Source organism: Heterocephalus glaber, unplaced genomic scaffold (assembly GCF_053883595.1).
Source record: "Heterocephalus glaber isolate CG9 unplaced genomic scaffold, H.glaber_assembly_v1.0 deba00000768, whole genome shotgun sequence".
Classification (NCBI taxonomy): Eukaryota; Metazoa; Chordata; class Mammalia; order Rodentia; family Bathyergidae; genus Heterocephalus; species Heterocephalus glaber.
The window spans coordinates 148,985-166,856 of record NW_028258162.1 but is presented as its reverse complement, the minus strand read 5'-3'; the positions used below and the strand labels follow the sequence as shown (position 1 = coordinate 166,856).

The 17,872-nt window shown below is 45.5% G+C and overlaps 1 protein-coding gene across 10 annotated transcripts in view; it reads left to right on the top strand.

Annotated features, from left to right (window-relative positions):
- The window catches only part of Cnbp (CCHC-type zinc finger nucleic acid binding protein), a 52,046-nt gene that overhangs the window by 21,910 nt on the left and 12,264 nt on the right, over positions 1–17,872 (top strand). For 4 of the 10 annotated variants that reach the window (XM_021252197.2, XM_087207082.1, XM_087207083.1 and 1 more), the window contains exon 1: positions 17,539–17,712. The exons of 5 other annotated variants lie outside the window; for them this stretch is intronic. The gene's annotated coding sequence lies outside the window, so the exon portion shown is untranslated. 10 annotated transcript variants of the gene reach the window in all.

Sequence of the window (17,872 nt, the reverse complement as noted above, 5' to 3'; positions counted from 1 at the left end):
GCCAAGTTGGGAAATGCAAAAAAGGGATAGTCACCATTCAGTTCCTGCTACTGTGCATCTTCATGGTAGCCCACCCTATGCTGCAGGGTGTATTTTTATTTTTTCCTCCCCTTTCCCTCCCTTTTTACTGAGCTCAAACTTACTCTGCAGAGTCCATTTCCCTCCTACCATTCTCTGTTTTTCCAACATTTAATAAATGTGAAACTTTGCTACTGTTTATGTTTGTTTTGTTCAATTCTTTGTCTGGTACAGAAAGGACCTAGGAATCTCCTCTAAAAGGAGATGTTAGACACCAGACTCTGGCAACATTCAGAGAAGGACACCACAGTCACATGACATTGATTGTACCATGTTGTTATTATATATCTAGTTCAGCATTAAGTAGTGCTGTTAACCTCTACCTGTGCAAAATTTATCAATTAAATTTTATCATAGTTTTGTATGTGTAGGAGAAAGCAACAAATATGTGGTTTACATGGCTATTAGTATCAGTGTTGTGTTGGAGGCATACATTGGGGACATTGAAACATAGCCTTTTCAAATAAAGATGTATTACTCAGTTTATTTTTCTTGGAAACAGAACAGGGACAGTACTGTTGTCTGAGCAGCGACTCCTGGATGAACAATTTGCCTCCAAACAAGTAGCACCCAAATTGCCCAAGAGGAACCAGTCTGCATTACCTTGATTCTGGGAAAATATCTGGCTATATTTACCTCGGGACAAGACACTAGCTTCACACTTTTAGCAACCAGCTCCTACGCTCATCCACAGTGGTCTTGAAGTCAAGAGGCTAAAGGCATCCCTGTCCAGTCCTGTCTCCACCAAGCCTGGGAGATCCTCCCCCTTTGCAGGAGCTGTCTTCTCTTTGGGCAGAGAGGGTTTGCAGTGAATCCTTGTTATGTGCTCACAATGGGTTGCAACCTCTGAATTCTCCACGAATCTCTCTGGATTACCAGTACCCTTTCAGGTTGGCTTTCTGGAGAAGACTGTGACAGTGGCCTGTGGAGAAGTCCACAGCAGAGGAAAACAACGAAGCATTAGATGGAAGGGCTTTTAATCTGGCCTGTCCTCCAGGCTGTGTCACCTGAGAGCATCAAAGGAATCCCTTCGGCATTCTGACACTAACCACATTACATAATGCAGTCCATATGGAGTGGGCCAATAGAAGTGGAACTGCAATGGCAGAATTTAAAAAATTTGGAAAGAATTATCTACCCTGGTTTCAGTTGTAGAAATGGAGAAATTGCCAGGGATTTAGCTCAGTGGTTCCAGTGCCTGCCTTGCAAGCGCAAGGTCTCGAGTTTGATCCCTGGTACCAGAAATGGAGAAATTAAAAATTCTTGTAGGTTTGGAAGCAGCCTGGAATTTTTGCCTGTTCTGTGTGTCTTGTTATTCAGCTAGATCAGCTAGCCCAGTGTAGCTGATGTACTGTTAGATCAGTGGCTTTCAGTGTGGGACTGTGTCTGGAGATTTTTTTTTCTTGTACAGAGGGGAGTGGATTTTGCTGCTGTCTTGTGACTTCAGGCCAGAAATGATGCTAAATAGCATGCAACAAACAAATTATCTTCCATTACAATTAAATAATTTTATGGTATACTGATAGGACTGATTAGGTATTTTTGTTTTGATTATCAACTCAATCTCAGGCCATTTTTTCTTTCCCACAGGTGCAGTGGATGGGGCTTATCCTTTCATCCCACTTGTTAATTACAAATAAAAATTATTTTTAGAAGTTCCATCTTTTTATCATTATTTTGTCTTTGTGGAATTTAGATAATTCTCCATCAGGAAACTATGACTAGTTCCCCAAACAGTAATAACCTTACTATGATATAAAGCAGAGAAGTTTCATATAAGGCCTTTAAAGGGCCTTTGAACTTCTCATATCAGAATTCCTACGCTATGATCCAGTAACTTAATATTCTATGTGTGTCTTCATAGTTCCTGTGGTGTGACAGGCTGTATAGAATAGCTACAATAAATTTATCCCTAGAGTTCAACCCAAATATCACCCTATTCACCATAACACAATTTCAAATAATTGAATTAAAGGAATGATTTAATATTAAGATTGAGATTAAATTTTTTTTTTTTGGTACCAGGGATCAAACTTGGGTCCTTGCACTTGCGAAGCAGGTGGCGAAACCGCTGAGCTGAATCCCCAGCCCTAAGATTAAATATTAAGGGAACTACACTACTTGAAAGGATGAGGTACATATAAATGATTAGGAATTGACTGGATATAGATAGGTCTATAGCTCTGTGAGGGGATCGAGAGTTCTAAAATAGTAAACAGAATGTGGATCCCTAGCCACAGAGTATTTTGTGACACTATTCATCTGGAATGGAGAGGGAACCAAAAACACACTAGAAAAAGTGGACAATCAGATTCCATTAGCTTTTTTTTTTTGATACAGGGGATCAAACCTGGGACCTTGAGCTTGTGAGGCAGGTGGTGGCACCACTGAGCTAAATCCTCAGCCCCTCATTAGCTGTTTTCTATACATTGGTCATATGGAAATGTTTGATGATATCCATGTTTTCAATAAGTAATAATTCTTACATTTTGAATCCATATATAGTACCCTAGAATTGTCTTTTTCTTCTTTAATAAGGACAGAAAGAAAACAAGGACTCTTCTGGTTTAAATTCAAAGATTTGACAATTCAAGGAGGGGGGAGGATGTAGCTCAGTGGTACAGCACTTGCCTAGAATGTGCTAACTAAGGCCCTGGGTTCCATCCCCAGCACTGTGAAAATAAGTAAATAAAAATAAGTTGTATAAAAAAGGGATTATTTTGTAATTTACAAAAGAAGATAAGAGATTCCAGAAATTGAAAAAAAATCTCCCTCCCCATTCTTTTTTCTCTAAGTATTTACTCGTTTTAATGAGCCAATAAAAAAATAAGAGGTGTAGCATGATTCATGCAGTCAGTCAGAAAGCTTGATGGTGCACAAGTGGCCACGAACTCATCCTCCCAGAACCCAAAGGCAGCCACGGGGGAGTGATCACAGGAGGTCTTGTTTCCTGGGCTCTGCCCACCCCAATGGATGAACTCTGATGAACACTGCAGTTGAATCTGTTCTAGTTTAAGACTAGACATAAAAAGAGTAGCATGGAGTGCTGTAGGGAACAGGGAAGGGCACGTTAGGAAAACCCCTGCAGTGAGTCCTGGTCTCCTGTGAGCCTCAACAGCACAAGGCAAATTAATGAATAAAGACAGGAAATGAGATTTAGAGAAGAAGCTGAGCTTTGTGCCTGATCAGTGCTGCTCTGGGCCCCAAAGATGAAGGCACCCTGATCTTGCCACTATTTATTGGGTTCATAGGGAGTATCAGATGTCTTGGAGGGTGGTGGTAATCCTAAAACCAAGAGGATCTTATGCTGATGAGGATCATATGCTGATTAGGATAGCAAGTTGAGCAAAGATGTTCTTATAACATTGGGTGGGATGAGTTAAGTTGATAAGGAATTTTCCCTCCCTAGCTGAGACCTTTCTACTTGGTTCTCAAAGAACCAGGATGTCTTCAACTGATGTGATCTTGCCCTTGAGTATCATAGCATCATGGGACCGTTGAGGTCTCAACTGCGACCAGAGGAAAAAATGGAGTTTATGGGGCTGGGGATTTAGCTCAGTGGTTCTACCACCTGCCTCACAAGTGCAAGGTCCTGAGTTCGATCCCCGGTACCAAAAAAAAAAAGGAGTTATGTTTTGGCACGTCGTAGCTGGCCTGTAGACAAGAAGACTAGGCCTGATCATAATTTAATTGTGAAATGATTTTTCCCCCAAATTATGTAGAATGGCTCCCGACAGGGTGCGGTGTTACACTCTCTCCAGTGTGTCTGGAAATTGACTGGCCTTCATTCTTTTTCACAAATCAACATTATCAGCCAGACAGGGTGGTGTAGGCCTGAAATCCCAGCACCCTGGCAAGCTGATGCAGGTGGATTGCAAGTTAGAGCCCCACCTGGGCAATTTAATGACTTAGCAAGACCCTGTCTCAAAATAAACAGCAAAAGAACATTATCAGGACTGCATATGGCTTTGACCTTTAATAGCTTCTGTACTCCAGTGTCCAGAGGGCTCTTGCCCTATTCCTGAATCAGCTAAGTGAGGCGCCTTCCAGGATCTTCAGAGCTAAGGGAGACAGAGAATCCTGCTCTTCCCCCTGGGCCCTTTCTGCCAAGGTCAGCCCCCTTTGCTCTGTTTTCTCTGTGGATTGCTTCACTTCCTAGCAGGAATCCCAAGGTTCCAATTCCCAAAAGTAAGCCCTCGTGTAAGGCAATCCTCTAATGAGCTTCCAGAAATAGAAATCCCTGGTCACAAGGATCACCTTTCACAGATGCCCATGGCCACTGATTTAACCCAGCCAGTAAAGACTAATTCCATAGCAAAAGAAAACATTGCAACATTGTGTAAAACCCTAAATGTGCTTAAAAAGTAAATAAAGCCAGGCATTGTGGTACACACCTGTAAGGCCAGCTCTCTGGGAGGCTCAGGGAGGAGGATTGCAATTCTCAGTCTAGCCTGGGCAATTTAGCAATTTAGGGAGACCCTGTCTCAAAGTAAAAAATAAAGGGCTGGGGATTTAGCTCAGTGGTTCTGCTGCCTGCTTTGCAAGTGCAAGGTCCTGAGTTCAATCCCTGGTACCAAAAAAAAATTAAATAAATAAAATAAAAAAGGGCTGGGATATAGACCAGTGTGAAGGCCCTGGGTTCCATCCAGGGTAAGTTCTGGAGGCTGTAAGTCAGAGATGGGGTGTCAGCCTGGTGGGATTCGGAGGCAGCTGTCTTGCCGTAGTCTCCTGTAGTGAAGAGAGTCCTCCCCATTCTTGACTTGTGCTTTTTGCAACACATCAATACAGAAAACCCTCAGCAATCTCAGTATGCCCCTTTAGTCTTTATCTACCTAGCAGCCTGTTTTGACAAAGCTGTTAATTGTAGCAGGGCACAAGGTTGTGTTATCTTATCTCCTAATGTCATAAATTCCCAAAAGGGGTGGGGTAGCTTTATTTATTTATTTATTTGTTTACTTCTTTATTTTTGCTTTTTTGAGACAGGATCTCGCTGTGTAGTTTAGGCTGCCATTGAGTTTACTATGGAGCCCAGGCTGGCCTTGAACTTGTGGGGATCCTCCTACTTCAGCCTCCCAGGTGCTGGGATTACAGGTGTGCTCCACCACGCCCTGCTCTGATAATTCTATTTTTAACTTTTGGAGGATTGGCCAAACCATTTCCACAGGGGCTGTGCTGCTTTACATTTCTTCCAGTGCTGGATGAGGGCCAATGGAAGGGTTGGGGCAGAGCTGAGGTCAGCTCCTCCTCGAATCCTGGCCTGTGGTGGGGCTCCTTGGGGATGGAGAAACCACTTCTTATGTGTCAACTACCTGCTTCTGGGCCATGCAGCAGCTCCTTCAGGCTTTTCCTTCAGGTGTCAGCATTTAAATCGTAGTGATGACTTCCATCCTCCATCCTGACTCATCCCATTGTTACAAAAATTCTGAGCAAGCCAAGCCAGATGGCACACCTGTAAACCTAGCACTCGGGAGGCTGAGGCAGGAGAATTGCCATGAGTTTGAGGCCAACCTGGGCAACACAGTGAGTGTCTTGCTGTAGTTGAAGGCCAGTGAGTTGAAGGCCAGCTTGAACTATACAGTAAGACCCTGTCTCAAAAAAAAAAATTCTGAGCAAGATGATTAGATCCCCCTTAACAGCAAAATTTCTGCCCTTTTTATCACTGCAAATTTAAGGCTACCCTGGGGTTCATAGTAAAACCAACCTGGACTACATACCAAGACCCTGTCTCCAAAAAAAAGGGCAGAAAAAAAAATTTTTTTTTTTGAGACAGGATCTCGCTGTATAGTTCAGGCTGGCCTTCAACTCACTATGTAGCCCATGTTGGCCTCGAACTCACAGTGATCCTCTTATTTCAGCTTCCTGAGACCTGAGACTATAGGTGTGTGCCACCACACCCAGCTCCTGTTGTGTGGTTTCTCTCTTCCCTGAAGCTGTTTTATGAGAGTCTACTACTTGGGCTGGGGAGGTAGCTAGAGTCCTGGCTTTGTGACCATCAGCAAGTCACTGAACTCTTATGGCTCGCTCCCTTGTGCAGGATACTGGAAGATGTGGTATCATAGTTTTTTTAGAAGACTGTTCTGGTATTTGGAAAAAGAACCTAGTTATATAGCTTTTTCTTGGTGATAGCAAAACATTTATTGGTACATTTTAGGCATACATAATGATGACACTCATGGTGGAGAATTTGCACCTGTACAGGACATCTCCCTCCTCTTTTTTTCCCATTCCTCCCCTTCCCACAAACCCCCTCCTCTCCTTATGTACAAAAGTTTGTTTCCATTTTTTCCTTCTATTTCGGGTTTTTTTGGGGGTTTTTTGGTACCAGGGATCAAACTCAGGACCTTGCACTTTCAAGGCAGGCACCAGAACCACTGAGCTAAATCTCCAGCCCAAATAAACCTTTTCTCCTTTTTTTTTTTTTTGTACCGGGGATGGAACTCGGATCCTTCCGCTTGCAAGGCAGGTGGTGGAACCACTGAGCTAAATCCCCGGCTTCCTTTTATTTCTACATTTTTCTTGTCCCTTCTTTCCCGTCCCCCTTGTTCCCCTTCCCATTTGAATATTTTCTTCCCATTTCCCAATATCTATTGTACATTTTAGTCCTTATTTTTGCTTTCAGTTTCTCACACCAGAGAAACAATGTGTGTCTGATTTATTTCACTTAGGAGTATGATCTCAAGGTCCATCCATTTAGATATAAATGTCTGAAGCTCATCCTTCTTTATGGCAGAGTAGTACTCCGTTGCATAAAAAAACCGACATCTTTGTCCATTTGTCGGTTGATGGGGATTGGACTGTTTCCAAGATTTAGCTATTGCAAACTGTGCTGCTAGGGCTGGGGATTTAGCTCAGTGGTTCTACTGCCTGCCTCGCAAGCTATAAAGGTCCCAAGTCCAATCCCCAGTACCAAAAAAAAAACACCAGTAGCAAAAAAAAAACACCTAAAAAAAAAATGTGCTTCTGTAAGCATGGGTGTGCATATATTGCTGTGGTATGATGCTTTTAATTCTTTTGGAATATACCAAGAAGGGGAATAGCTGGGTCAAATGGAACCTCCAGTTTTAGTTCTTTTTTTTTTCTTTCTTTCTTTTTTGGTACTGGGGATCGAACTCAGGACCTCGTGCTTGTCAGGCAGGCGCTATGCCTCTGAGCTATATCCCTGGCCCTATACAGTCTATCTTTAAAGGACTTCCATAAACCCCAGCTTAATGCTGAGCTTTCAAAACTTGAGTATTTTTTTTCCCTTGATGCTGAGGCATGAACCCAGGGCCTTTGTACTGAGCTACAGCCCTCCCTTTTTATTTTTAATTTTCATTCAAGGTCTCACTAAGTTGCTAAATTGCCCAGGCTGGCTCAAACTTGTGATCCTCCTTTACAGTTGATTGGGCCCAAAATAGTCCATTTTCTTGTGTATGACAAGGAAAGAATCGCCAAGCACGCACCTCAAAGTATGTAGTAAGTGGCTACATTTATTGAACATCATGGGACAGCAGCAGGAACAGACAGAAGAGCGAAGGGAAGGAGAGTAAAGGATAAAGGGACTCCAGTGTAAAAGGGCCTCAACAACTCGGGCTTCCAGTTTTTACAGGGTCAGACACCGCTGATCCAAAGAGTCCCCCACTGACTGATGTCAGCAATGTGCACGACCTCCTAAATTTAAGCCCAGGTAATCATGAAGGTGCTGTGGCGTTCACAGTTGAATGAAGGGAAGGGAGCAGCTCAACTCCTTTGTTTCCTACTCCCGCCTTGGCCTCCGAAAGTGCTGGAACCACCACTTCGTGCGCCACCAGGCCTGGCTTGTTTTATTTTCTAGCAGTTATTGCTTTGATTTAAGTTTGATTAATTTACACTAGGAAGAGATGATAAAAATAACTATTTAGAAAATATATGAAAGAATATTAAAAGACAAAAAAAAAAATTAAAAGACCAGCTGAAAGTGGTGGGTGCACACCTGTAATCCCCGCACTCTGGGAGGCTGAGCCAGGAGGATTGTTGTATAGCAAGACCCTGTCTTAAAAAAAGAAAAACTAAAAAAACACTAATTAACTAAAAAGACAAAAAGAATGCATAAAATATTTTATATATTATCATTTTCATAGTGACTGCAAGTTTCCTGGCACCAATTAAGGCAGACATTTTATTTATTTAAAATTTTTTTAAGGCATGCATTTTTTTTTTTTTTTTTGGTTTGGTTTTTTTTTTTTGGTACAGGGGATCAAACTCGGGTCCTTGCCCTTGCATAGCAGGCAGAGAAACCACTGAGCTAAATCCCTGGCCCAAGGCATACATTTTATAAAGATTTATATAATTGAAAAAAATCTATGACTGATATTGAGGGCTGGGGATTTAGCTCAGTGACACTCCGCCTGCCTGGCAAATGCAAAGTCCTGAGTTCAATTCCCAGTGCCAGAAAAGAAAAAGAATAAGATTGAATTGGCTTTTCCTAGACTGAGAGGTTGGGATAGTTTGCTTGCAGGCTTTGCTGACTCATTCAGATTCACTTCTCAGAAACACAAGCTCGGCAGATGTCTGCGGCCTGGCCCGGGTGAGGCGAATGTCTGAAAGCCAGCGCTGCGGCAGCGTCCCTGACTCAGCACAGCCTCGGTTCTCCCTGGCAAAGAAAACCAAGCACTCTGTGACTTCTCTGCTGTGCCCAACAGAGCTTTGGGCTGATGTCTTCTCAGTCTCTCGAGGCCACCTCTGGGGACAGGGGACAGGGCCAGCATGCACAAGCTGTGCTCAGGTACCTTGGAGCTGCCCTGTGTCTCTGGGTCGCCTTGTCACATTCGTCCCCCAAATGGGGAATTACTTGGGCTGTTTTTCTTTTTCTTTTCTCTTTTTGGTTGGGGGTGGTTTGAGACAGAGTCTTGATATGTAGCCCAGGTTGGCCTCCAACTCAAGGTGATCCTCCTGCCTCAGCCTCTCCTGAGTGTTGGGATGACAGGCATGGGCCAGAACACCTGGCTCAATATGGATGAACCTTGAGGACACTGTGCTAAGTGAAATAAGTCAGGGAAGGACAAAGACTGCAGGATTCCACTTATCCCAGGTCCAAGAGTCCAACAGTGGTCTGATGGGGGCCAGGGCTGGGGAGGGGAGGGGAGATGAGGAGGTGATGCTTGCACAGAGAAGAGCACCTAATGGTTGGGAACTGGATGGGGCGCCAGGAGTGCGGATGGGGAGGGCGCCTGTCCAGTTTGTCCCCGCTGTATGTTTCCCCAGAGTAAACACTCAGGTAACCAGGCCTCCCCAGAGACGCAGGGCTTCTTACCCCAGGCCCTGGTTTGTAAGATGAAAATCTGCCATTTTTTCTTTTTTGCAGTAATTGGGATTGGATCCAGAGCCTTGTGCCTGCTAGGCAAGCACCCTAGAATGAAGTACATCCTCAGCCTTTCTTTGTTATTTTTTATTTTAAAATTAAACTATTATTATCACTATTACTAGTATTATTAGTGGTATTGGGGATGGACTCCAAGACCTTCACACTGAGCTGTATTCCCAGACCTTTTTATACCTTATCTCCCTACATGATTAAATTCCCCAGACTGAACTCGAACTTGGGATCTCCCCTCCCAAGGGTTCTGGGATTATAGGTATGTGTCACCAACACAGCTTTTCAAAAATTTTTATTTTGAGACAGGGTCAGGATCTTGCTAAGTTTCCCAGTTTAATCTTTTTTTTTTTTAATTTCAAAGTACATGGGGGCCCGGGAGGTCAGTGCCTCAGAGCAGGCAAAGACAAAGACACCCCAAGCTAGCCATTATTTATTGGGTACACACAATAATTGGAGGAAGTATCAGATGATTTGGAGGGCAGCGGTAATCCTTTGTGAATGAGGATCTTATGCTGATGAGAATCTTAGGTCATGAGGATCTTATATTGATGAGGGCTATAAGGAGAGTGTTCTTATAGTAGTGGGTGGAACAAGATAGCAGGCTAATAAAAATCCCACTTTAATATTGAATTTATGACTGAACCTGCCTCAGCCCCCCAAATAGCTAGGATCACAGGTGTGTACCACAATGCCTGGCTTAGTTTTCTTTTATTGAATGGTGATCCATTTTTTAAAAATACCAGTTTAAAACTGGGTGTGGTAGCACATGCCTGGAATCCCAGCACTTGGGAGGCTGAGGCAGGAGGATCATCATGAGTTCAAGGCCAGCCTGGGCTACATAAGGACAGCGTGGACTACATAGTGAGACCCTGTCTCAAAAAACCAAAAACCAAACAAAAACAAAAATCAGTTTAAATGAAGTGAGGTGTGGGCTGAGCCGGGGATTTAGCTCAGTGGTTCGGGCGCCTGCCTTGCAAGTGCAAGGACCGGAGTTCAATCCCCAGTACCAAAAAAACAAAACAAAACAAAAAATGAAGTGAGGTGCAGATTTATAAACTTGAAAAATGAATTCTTCCAGAGTAAAGCTAGATGCTTAACTCAGATGCAATGGTCAAGGCCATGTCCTGTCAGGTGTCACCACATAGCAAGGTCACTATAGTCCCAGCCTGCCTTGTACCCCCCTGGCTTCCTTCCTCCTCCTTTTTCCTTTGTAGTGTTGAGGATTGCACCTGGGCCTCTGTCCCTGAGCAATATTCCTGGCCTCATTTTGTCCTGGCAGAGCTTGACCCTAGGGGAGGACTTGGAAGGTGGAAATATGTGACCCAATTGTCACTTGGGGGCCTGCCACGCAGTCCGCAGAGAGGAGCTTTAGACCCAAGGGTGAGTGCTTTGCAGGGGTCAGAGATAAGGGCAAGCATGAAGGTCTTCAGGCAAACACATGTGCAGGGAGTGTGGTCCAGGACACCTATAATCCCAGCACTTTAGGAGGCTGAGACAGGAGGATCACACATTCCAGCTCAGCCTGGGCTACTTAGTGACTTAGTGAGACTCTGTCTCAAATAGAAAAGATGAAGGGCTGAGGATGTAGCTCTGTGCAAAAGGCCTGGATTCAACCTCCAATATCGCAAAAAATAAAAAGTACAAAATAAGAGCCTAAGGGGAGGAAGCCACCCAGAGCCTTCTTCATAGCCCAGAGTGCAGCCAAGCTGAAGGCTGGGCAGCTGGATCACAGCTGGCCAGACTGACCTCAGCGCCGCTCCTGGCTCAGTGTCCTCTGCCTGAACAGTAGTTCCTTTGCAGTCATAGCTTGGCCTGTCCTTTGGTGACTCCAAAGGCCTATGACATTGTCCCTTTGTCACTCTGCTGAGGCCCGCGCTGGGACAGGGAGATGCTTTGGTTTTTGTGCCTTTCTTCTCTCTGTGTCTATTTAGCCTTTGCCAAAGCCCAGGTCAAGAGAGTGAGGACATCGTCCTGCACTACTGTCCCCAGTTCCTGCAATGTGCCCGGGACACAGCAGTTGCTCACTAAATGTTTGCTGAGCAAACCAGCAAGTCACTTGCAAGCACAATGGGACAAAGGCTGACATGGGACAGAGAGTGCAGGTGTGATGTTGCTCACTAATGAGAATTCATTCAGGCCTCTGCTCCAGGTGGCCTCCTCCACACCAAGGCTGTGAAAATCAGTGAGGCCTGTGACCCTGCAGGGCCTGCAATACAGAATGGTGGATTGGTAACGCAGCTTCCTTGCCAGGCTTCCAGATTTTAATTTTCAGACACTTTTTTTCCCATGTTGTAGATCTTTTTTTTTTGGTACCAGGGATCAAACTCAGGACCTTGTGGTTTTGAGGCAGGTGGCAGAACCACTGAGCTAAATCCCTGGCCCTCCCCTGTTGTAGATTTTAAACTATAGTTTCATCTTTGATGGCCCCTATATAATAATCCAATATACTTTTTTGTTTTGTTTTTTGGTATTTTGAGATAAGAGTTTTGCTATGTAGTTCAGGCTGTCCTTGAACTCAGTATGTAGCCCAGGTTGGCCTTGAACTTGCAGTGATCCTCCTGCCTCAGCCTCCCAAGTGCTAGGATTACAGGCGTGTACTACCATGCCTTGCTATGTCATGGTTTGTTTTTATTTATTTTGGGAGGTAGGGTCTCACAATGTTGCCCAGGCTGGCTTTGAACTCCCAGGATCAGGCAATTCTCCTTCTTCAGCCTTCCAAGTAGCTGAGACTACAACTGTGTGCCACTGTGCCCAGGTCTTAACCAACCCACATTTTTTTTTTCTTTCGCTACTGGGGATTGAACTCAGGACTTGGCAATTTTGAGGCAGGTGGCGTGGCGGAACCACTGAGCTAAATCCCCGGTCCTCAACCCACATTTTATTCTTTAGTCTTATTTTCAGAGGAAAGTGTAATCACTACGCAAATGAAAACCAGTATAACCTGTATATTACATTATTGTAATAACAGGATTTTTAGATGGACACTTTTCTGATTAGAACATCTAAGCATAGTTTTATAGAGGAGTTACACTGGCGGCTGTCAAACTATGCCTTTCTGGTTTTTTTACTCTTTGCTTTTATTTATTTATTTATTTATTTCCGGTGCCAGGGATCAAACTCAGGACCTTGTGACTGTAAGGCAGGCAAGGTTCCACTGTGCTAAATCCCTGGCCCTCCCAACTCTTTGCTTTTATTTCTAATTTCTTTTTTTTTTTTTGGTACCGGGGATCGAACTGGGGACCTTGCACTTTCGAGGCAGGTGGCAGCATCACTGAGTTAAATCCCCAGCCCTATTTATTTATTTTTTGTTTGTTTGTTTCTTTTATTTTTTGAGACAGGGTCTCCCTATTCTGTTCAGGCTGGCCTTGAACTCACTTTGGACCCCAGGCTGAGCTCCTCATGGCAATCCTGCCTCAGGCTCCCAAGTGCTGGGATGACAGATGTGTACCACCATGCCCTGCTAGCGAGTGTTTACAAGGTAATCTGTTGAAATGAGAGTGAGTTTGGGGACTTTCATCTCACTGTCAGCTCTGAGCCACAGGTGACTCTGCTCAGTGCAGAGCAAGGTGAGTCACTGGGCTCTGGGGTTGGCATGGCCACGCCAGCTCATACGATCCCCAGCTTCACAGCCAGGACGGCAGAATTGCAGCCTCCACTCCCATCAGGGGAGAAGGGAAGGAAGACATGTTTTCTTTTCAAAGTCCTGGCTGTTTTCTTTTCAAAGTCACTCTGTGAGTGTTGCCCACGCGAACAATCCACTTTCTCTGGGGCTGGCAGAAGTCAGGGCCCTGAATTCCTTGTGGCTGCTGGCCAGGGGTGATGCAGATACCAGGGAAGCAGGGCCTGAGGGGGCAGTGGTTTCCTATGGCTGGATAAACACTGGAAACAGGCTGGCTTGGCTGTGCAATCAGTGTACCCAATTGATCACCTCAACAAACTAGGGCCAGAAATTCAGCAGGAGTGAAAGGACACTAGAAGGCACGGGGTCAGAGGCGCCACAGATAGGCCGTGGGTAGTGCTGAGCGAGACCTTTGAGACCTTCGCTGACCACATCCTCAATGAAAACTCAAGGATCAGAAAGTCCTGAGCAATCCCTGAACTTCACAGGCATTTTGAAAAACAGTGATCACTAAATGTCCACAGGTGCCAGATGTGGTAGCACACACGTGATAACAGCACCCTGGAGGCTGAGGCAGGACAGTTGTCAAGAGTTGGAGCCAGCCTGAATTAAAAAGTGAGACCTTGTCTCTAAAAACTTAGCAGACAGGGCCAGGGTTTAGCTCAGTGACCCCAAGCGAGGTCCTGAGTTTGATCCCGGGTAACAACAACAAAAAAAAGACCTCGGAGACAGGAGGCTGGGCTTGGTGGGGCACACCTGGGAGCACTCTGGGAGGCTGAAGCAGGAGAATCATGTTTGAGCCCAGCCTGGGCAATTCAGCAATTTAGGGAGACTCTGCACCCAAAAGGGTGTACTTACCTCAGGGCAAACACTCTGGGCTCAATCCCCAGGACAGGGTGGGGTGGAGGGAGAGGTGGAAACAATAATTTCAATTTATTCTCCTCAACCTTAGTTGCTCACTTTCCAAGATATAGGCACCGTGGGTGGGATATTCCTCATTTACCTCAGCAGAGAAACAATACAGGATAGGCTTTATCTTTGCAGTCTCACCAGGGTCTGAGGCTGGGACTATGAGGCAGCCATTTCCACAGAATGGTGATTGGCAGGCAGCCTAGGGAGCCGAGCATCACACTAATCACAGCTTCCAGCTCATCTTCTCAAAAATGCTGGGTGCTTTCTTACCACCCTTGTTATCCTGAAGGTTCTTGGAGGGCTCAGTGTCTATCATCACTTGTCATTTTGCTAACCCACGATGACCTGAGTGAGACTGAACCCTGGAGGGATGAGAGATAAAACACATTTCTGAGGGAGGGGAAGGCAAAAGGAGTCTCTTTCTTCTAGTGCTGTTGGTAGTTTATCTCTAGAGTGAGGTGGCTTCTCCCTTCCGGGACTTTTTTTTTTCTTTTGAGACAGGGTTTCTCTTTGTAGCTCAGGCTGGCCTTGAATTCATAGAGATCCTCCAGCCTCAGCCTCCTGAGTGGTGAGATTATAGGATCACATGCATGCATCACCACACTGGTTTTTTTTTCTCTCTAGCTCTTATTTTTAAATATCTCTAGAGAAACAGGTGAAGGGCACATCACACCTTAAACTCCACAGCCCTGCTCTGGCATAGTCTCAACATATGAGCAGCACTCTATTAATAACAGTCATTAGGGAACTGGATGCCAAGGTGAGAGGAGTCATTAGCTGTTGTTTTCCTGCAGCCAAACAATAGACACCACATTGTTTCAATTTCTTCTACTTCAGTCTTTTGACACCTGTAGAACATTGTAGCTGATGGAGGTATTTCACACTCACCTTCATTTTCTTTAGCTGTTTGAAAACTGTAATATTAGGAACATTCTGTCCCTGGGTCTATAGCGAATAACAAACATTTTATGTAGCAATGTGGTTGGAATGGCAAACAAAAAACAAGTCAGCAACTATTCTTTTATGGTTCTCTAACAGTTTTTTTCTTTTCCCAGTACTGAGGATTGAACTCAGGACCTTGCACTTGCAAGGCACACATGGCACCACTGAGCTAAATCTCCAGCCCCACTGACAATTTTTTTTAGAGACAGGGTCTCACTATGTAGTTCTGGCTGGCCTTGAACTCACTATGTAGCTCAGGCTGGCCTGGAACTTTTGGGGATTCTCCTGCTTCAGCCTCTCAAGTGCTGGGGCTATAGGCATGCGCCGCCACAGCTGGTTTTCTCCTATTTTAACTTGTTCTGCACCCAGGCTGGACTCTGTCCAGACCTTTGAATAATCCTTCCTCGTTGCTTCAGCACAGGAAGTTGGTCATTGTCTGTAATGGCCTTTACCTGCAGATCCCATAAAGATTAATGAAATTAGGGAGGAACCCTGGAAACCTTTGAACCTGCGTAAGCTTCTTTGTTGTTGTCGGGTTCTTTTGGTATCGGGGATTGAACTCGGGTCCTTGCGCCCCAGAACCACTGAGCTAAATCCCTAGCCCCTGCGTAAGGTTGTAATGAAACCTTTGAAACCCAAAACACCATTTTATCACTGGCATCTCTTGTGCTACAGCTCAGTAAGGAAACAACTAGGCATTTATTTAACCTGATTGGAGATGGGGCCTTTTGTACTGAATGTAAAACATTTTTCCTTTAGATTGTTTTGGTTTAAAACTTTAAAATGTCATTAGTCCTTAAAAAGAAGACATTCGCCCTTTGGTCATTGCTATCTTGGACTCTGAGCTGGGTATCATCTGCTCAGTGCCTTCTGGTGACCTAGCACTCGTAACCTACACACAGGGTTAAGGCTGTCTCAACCCTTGTGCTCATTGCCACTTACAGGCTTTCAACAGGGAGGGTTTGCTGAGCCAGAACACAGGCCAGAGATAACCTATCCACACCATCACCAAAAGAATTTATGCTGCAAACAATGACTGTTCTTCACAGTTCTGATTTCTTTTTTTTTTTTTGGTACCAGGGATCGAACTCAGGACCTAGCGCTTGCAAGGCAGGTGGTGCAGCACCACTGAGCTAAATCCCCAGCCCTCACAATTTTAATTTCTTAGATTTGTGCTCTTAACACTAAAAAATAAGATGTCATTAAAGGAATGCAGAATCCAGTGCCAGGACACACCTGGCACAACATGAAGTAGATACTAACCTCCATGTTTAGTACAAGACTACAGTAATTTCAGAACCAAGAGAGGAGGATCTTCCTTTTTTTTCCCCCCATACTTATAATAAAGTCATTTCAAATTGGACACAAAATATTACAATGTTTTAGTTCACATTGAACAGTTCATGGGAGTGGTCCTGGGTCAACCCAGGGCCAATTGTGAATTATTTTTTATTTATTTTAGTTAATTATTTATTTTGATTTTCTGAGACAGGGTCTTGCTTTGTAGTGCAGGCAGGCCTCACTATGTAACACAGGCTGGCCTCAAATTTCTAGGAATCCTTCTGCCTCAGCCTCTCGAGGACTATTTTTGTATTGCAGTACTGGCAATTGTTCCCAGGGCCTTTGCACTGAGCTACATCCTCAGACCATTTTTGAAATTTTGAGACAAAGCTTTTCTAAGTCATTAAATGGCTTAAACTGGGCTCCAACATGAGATCTTCCTGACTCAGCTTTCCAGGGGACTGGGATTTCAGGGATGCAGCACCACGCCCGGAGCAAACAATTTAAATTAGCTGATGTAAGCCTTTTGGTTTCATCTGAGACAAGAGCTATGACTCCGTATAATTTCTTTTGGAGCCAATGTCGAATCCAAACTGAAGCCGTTTCTGAATGTGATAGCACAGGTCAAATAGCTCTCCTGGCCCTCTCTCTTTCCCCTAAATCTTAGCGGACATCACGCCTACTGTGCAAACTGGGTCACAAGGAGGGTTGTGATCTCATCACTCACCCTCCTGCAGTACTGGATATGGAACCCAGGGCTTTCACCTTGCGCTACATCTCCAGCCCTTTCCACTTTTATTTATTTTGGACGCAGAGTCTCATTGTGTAGCCCCAGCTGGCCTAGCACTCTCAATCAATCCTGCCTCAGAGTCCCAAGCACTGGGATTACAGGCGCTTTTATTTGGTTCTGGTGGTGACAGCAACAAGGTCTTTTGAGCTTTGATCAGGCTCACACAAAACCAAAACAAATCTTGACTTGATCCCAAAGTAAACGTGTTTATCAGGAAATCCGGCCTGGTTCTGAAACCCCAGTGCCCCGGCGAACTTGAAAAAGGGGCAGAATCTTCCTTGGCTACAAACAAATCGCAGCCAGGCTCTCTGGCCGTGGCTTGGCCTCCCTGGCTGCAGCTGCCGGGAACGATCACCTGACCCCGAAGTCCCGGCTCCGCAAGCAGGGCGGGGCGCAGTGACAGAGGACTGGACCGCCGAGACCCGGGCGGGGATGTGAGCGGGAAAGGCCGCGCGCGGGGCACCATGGGAGAGGCCGCGGCGCGCCGAGCCAGACACCGCCCCGCACTACGTAGCGCTCGTGCAGGGCGGAGGTCCCGCTGGGCGGCTCTGATTGGACGGCTGAAGGCCTGCACCCTGATTGGCTGCGTGGGCGAGGCGGAGAAGAGCCGTGCGCAGCAGCGTGTGTGGGGCCGTGTGCAGACCCGCGTGTGGCGCAGGCAAGGACCCTGGAAATAAACAGCCGCTGCTTCGCGATCTTCTTTCTCTGGGTCTACATCCGAGTCTCCGCTGCTGCGGGTCCGCTCAGACGCCGAAGGTGAGGGAGAAGGTGTGGGCTGGGGATGGGGAAGCCGCGGTGAGGGCCCTGGGCGGAGGCGGACGGAAGGGTCGGAGCGGGGCGATGGCGGCCGCACTTTGGCCTGCGCTGCTGCTGCTGCGTCAGGCGGGGTTCTCGGCCGCCGCCTCGGGCCCGGCTT